This window comes from Micromesistius poutassou, assembly GCF_964030765.1.
Source record: "Micromesistius poutassou genome assembly, chromosome: 6".
Classification (NCBI taxonomy): domain Eukaryota; kingdom Metazoa; phylum Chordata; class Actinopteri; order Gadiformes; family Gadidae; genus Micromesistius; species Micromesistius poutassou.
Window position 1 is genome coordinate 13,308,437 of NC_140276.1, and position 5,000 is coordinate 13,313,436.

General features: G+C 54.2%; 1 pseudogene across 1 annotated transcript in view; it reads right to left on the bottom strand.

Moving 5' to 3' along the window:
• LOC311345242 (mitogen-activated protein kinase kinase kinase kinase 4-like) overlaps positions 1 to 5,000 on the bottom strand; it is a 58,776-nt pseudogene that overhangs the window by 28,467 nt on the left and 25,309 nt on the right. The window contains exons 11-14 of the transcript XR_014684146.1: positions 3,851 to 3,897; positions 3,137 to 3,538; positions 2,452 to 2,586; positions 1,901 to 2,059 (exon numbers count right to left, since the gene is read on the bottom strand). The product of XR_014684146.1 is annotated as a mitogen-activated protein kinase kinase kinase kinase 4-like (transcript). The remainder of the gene's footprint in view (positions 1 to 1,900; positions 2,060 to 2,451; positions 2,587 to 3,136; positions 3,539 to 3,850; positions 3,898 to 5,000) is intronic.

The following is a 5,000-nucleotide window of genomic DNA, read 5'->3' on the forward strand; positions in this document are numbered from 1 at the left end:
GCCAGACAAGGAGAGAGGAAGCAAGCTGTGTGGAGAGGAATACCTGTCATCGTTGAAACACAAGCACACAGCCACGCACGCACGCGAACACACATGCACACACACGCACACACACACACACACACACACGCACACACACACACACGCGCAGACACATACACAGACGCAGACACATACATGTACATACACACACACACACACACACACAGACATAGACACAGACGGACACACACACACACACTCTCACAAACACACACACAAACACAGACACACACAGGCTCGCTCCCCTGCCTATGGCTCTGCCTCACACAGCACAATGTAGCGCTCAACCAAACCGTGTAGCTCTCAACAGAACCGTTTAGCACTCAACAGAACCATGTGGTACTCAACAGAACCGTTTAGCGCTCAACCAAACAGTGCAGCTCTCAACAGAACCGTTTAGCACTCAACAGAACCACGTGGTACTCAACAGAACCGTTTAGCGCTTAACAGGACCGTGTAACGCTCAACAGAACCCCGTAGCGACGTAGCGCTCAACCAAGCCACTTAGCGCTCAACAGAACCATGTAGTACTCAACAGAACCATGTAGTACTCAACAGAACCGTGTAGTACTCAACAGAACCATGTAGTACTCAACAGAACCGTGTAGTACTCAACAGAACCGTGTAGTACTCAACAGAACCATGTAGTACTCAACAGAACCATGTAGTACTCAACAGAACCGTGTAGTACTCAACAGAACCATGTAGTACTCAACAGAACCATGTAGTACTCAACAGAACCATGTAGTACCCAACAGAACCATGTAGTACTCAACAGAACCGCGTAGTACTCAACAGAACCATGTAGTACCCAACAGAACCGCGTAGTGCTCAACAAAACCACGTAGCGCTCAGCAGAACCACGTAGCAACTTAGCGCTCAGCAGAACCACGTAGCAACGTAGCGCTCAGCAGAACCACGTAGCGCTCAGCAGAACCACGTAGCGCTCGTTAGCTCGGTTCTGACCGAGGTTGGACTCTGGACGCTCCGCTGCCCCCTGGGCCGGATCTCAACGTGCTTCCAGGGTTTTTATGAATGGTGGTCGTTGAGGGAAAAAAACGTGGCTCCCTCAGGTGTGCAACGCTAAACAGAAGACAGCGCCGCGTTCTTTAAAGGCCTCGTAAGAAGCCAGCGGGGGGGGCGCCGGGAGTTATTAACTGTTTCATCAGCTCCATGTGCTCTGCTGTTAGTGAAACAACAACACAGAGCCCCCGCTGAGCCTCTGCTCCGTCAGGCTCGCTAAATACACCTGCAGCATGTTGGGTTAGAGAGAGAGAGAGAGAGAGAGAGAGAGAGAGAGAGAGAGAGAGAGAGAGAGAGAGAGACACCCAAATCTGTGTTTTATCTCCGGGCCAAAATGGAATGGAATGGGTTTTCAGTCAATGGTAATTAACTCCCTTCAACTTGTCAACACAGACGCAAGTGTGCACACAAGACTCTGGTGAAACACTTTGCAGTCCAGGACACTCCGTGCCGGCGTTGAGCCTGGCATCACGCCTCCTCGCCTGGGCAGGACCATCACATGACTTCCTCATTGGGAAATCAAGTAATTCCCCCTAAAAACTACCAGCACTGCACATACGCACACCCGTGAGGTTTCCTCTTGTCTTTCTGCACGCATTGTTTAATGATGCTGCTGCACAATAAAGATTGACTCACACACCCAAACCCGGACCCTGATCAGGAACAGCAGCATATTCTCCACTTCTTATTACGACGAGGTCGACCCCAACATACAGATTCAAACAGACACTCCACTAGCCCGACGACCAGCTAGTTACCACTCCAGCCCGCCATCCAATCAGCTAGCCGGCGCACCAACAGACAAACAGGGACTCTGCCGACGGGGCGCACCCACCTTGGGGGGTTTATGAGAGTCCCAGAAGACCGCGTCGACGGCGGGGGAGACGGGGCCGACGGGGGCCACGGGCGGGCGGAACGGGGCCAGAGGGGAGATGGCCATGTCCGACATGGAGCTGCTGTGGGGGGCTTCTCGGCTGGACCGCAGGTTCGCATTCTAGACGGAGACATTCAACAGAGATGGTGAATGGACGTGCATTCACACTGCGCTTTTCTGACCGGCGGTCGATCACTTGATATGTCACTTAACATTCACCCATTGCTGCACCCGTTCACACGTCGACGGCGGAGTCAACCGTGCAGGGCGACAGCCGGCTCGTCGGGAGCAGTCAGGGTGAGGGCGTCTCGCTCAGGACACCGCGACACTCAGCTAGGAGGGAGCCGGGGATCGAACCGGCAACCTTCCGGTTACCAGCGCAACCCGCTCTACCTCCTGAGCCTCCATGCCGCCCCGAAAGGTAGAAAGGTATGACTTGTGTATTTCACACGACTCATGCGTGCGTTGAGAACCGGGATATGGTGTGTGTTATCGCTGAGGTCGAGGTTTACCTGGTTGAAGTGTGCTCTCTGCATGGCTGGGGTACAGGGACTAGAGCTGCTCCCGGATCCCATCCGAGAGTGCATCTCTCTGGGCAGACCTGCTGCCGACAGCAGCCTGGCCAGGTTGGCCTCCTGGAGCTCCATCTAGAGCAGCACAGTGGGAACAGGACTGAGCACAGACACACAGAGCGCCTACGCAACACTCCACACGGGCTGGCTCCATGACAATAGAGCTCCACGTGCTTAACGCCGGAGGAGGAACGCCTGCATGTGAGCGCGTGACATGCACAGGTGTGACCCAGAAATGCAACCATTTGCCCCGCGGAAACAAATGTGGGACATGCGTGACGGTGATGGCGAGAGAGAGAGAGACTGCGAGAGCTCAACGAGGAGATCAAACAGGACGCGTTGGGAGCGTTGGACACTCTCACCCAAACGGAAAATATCGTTATTTAAATTTTGAATTGATTGGTTGAGGGAAGACATCCGGACAGGAAGAGGAAACTGAGGGAGACCGTCAGCTGAGACGAAGCAGGCGGAGACAGACAAGACAAGAGGCAGGAGTGCTGCAGGAGACACAGCAACACTCGCATCAGGTGAAGAGGAAGGGAGACAGAACAGTGTTAATCAGTGGAGGACGTTATGGCGTTGACACAGGGGTGGGGGGCGGGGGGGTGAAGCGGTAGTGTTTTACCACGCGGCGCTGGCTGCTCGCGGGGCAGCTAGGCAGCAGCTTGGCGACAGGCAGCAGGGCGCCGCCGTGAGCCAGCTTCTGGACGCCGGCCGCCGGCCTCTCCCTCTCCCTCTCCCGCTCCCGCTCTCTCGCCCGCTCCCGCTCCCTCTCCCTGTGCCTCTCACGCTCGCGCTCGCGCTCCCGGTGGCGGTGGTCGTGCTGCAGGGACAGCAGCTGGGTCTGGTCCTTGGGGAGGGTGCGGTGCGACCGGCGGCCCGCCGACGGCTGCTGGTGCTGGGGGTGCGGGAGGTGCTGAGGCTGGGGGCGCTGGGGGTGCTGGAGCTGGGGGGGCTGGTCTCGGCGCTGGGGGCCGGGGGCCTGCCGGGCTGGAGGCGGTAGCTGCTGGCTCGGAGGTGGGGGTCTCTAAGCAGCAGACACGCACACACACGCACACACACACAGGCGTGCGCACGCACACACGCATGCAGGTTGCACACATGTACATACACACGCACACACGCACACACACACAGGCACACACCCCCACGCACACAAGCAGGCCACTCATACACATACACACACGCACGCACGCACGCACACACACACACAGACAGACACACAACAAAAAGCACAGGTACAGTAGCAGCTCACACAGGATGACAGAAGCCTCCTTAACGTTGCACGGTAGAGGTACCACGTGGAAGAGCCTCTGGTAGAGACACCATATAAACAGACGTGGCTGTAGAGAAAGGGCAGGGGGAGCTGACCATGAGGATCCGTCGCTGAGGGGGAGACACGTGCGGAGGGAGAAGCTCACAAACATAAAGGGAATCACAGTGGGATTGGAGTTGTTCATGCGGTGTTGTTCTTGGATCCATTCCTTTGGCTTATCTGATTTTAATCAGATTTCCACAGAGCTCTCTGTGAACCAAGACGCACGGTAGGCAGCACACGCTACAAACAGTTGGAAGTTTGCCGCTGATATTGAATTTAATCAAATAGTGGAATTAAAAATTCATGATTCTATTTGATTTTAATCTGACGACTCTGAGAGAGTCTGACGGGAGCAATAACACTGACACTGGAAACATGTTGTATTTTATCACTTATTACTTTCATCATTTATTAATATTCAGTACTTGGACAGCTTGCAATTGAGTCCCACAAATTAAGTTGAAACTTTTTAACCAAAACAATATAGCTTTAAAGGTGCCATGACATGCCACCAGGTGTGGTGGGATTAGTGGGACAAGCCGTTTTGGAAATCTGCCCCTTATGACATCATAAGGGGCAGAAAGTGGGCGTGTCCACCTAGATGTGTGCTGGATAGACCAGTCTAGCAGCCTACCCAGTGGACTGTAGCAAACGTTGCTCATCTATCCATCAAACATCTAGATGGACATGCACACCTGTGATGTCTTAAGGGGCTGATTTCCAAAACGGCTTGCAACGGCCAATCACACCACAGCTGGTGGCCTGTCATGGCACTTTTAAGGGGTTTTCTGTGGTGAGAAGAACACACGATGGAGGTGTCATGTGACTTATTCCACACAATACAGCTCACTGGAGAAACCCACTGGCAGGAACAAGGCCTACAGGTGGAGGTAGGTATGTGTGGTATGTAAGGTGGACCTCAGTATGACACAACAACCATTGTCGCCGTGACCATATCGTTGTTGTCACACGGTGCTGTGTGTGCGCGTGTGCGTGCGTGCGTGTGTGTGCGTGTGTGTGTGCGCGCACGGCGGGTCACTGCCTTTTGTAACCCTATGAGATATTTGACCCTCTGTGTTCTCAAAGGCAGACGAGGGTGTAGTCAACCTAAACTAAAGCATCTGACTGGAACAATCCTCATCGAGGAGAGCAGATTAAATGAGATAAGGAC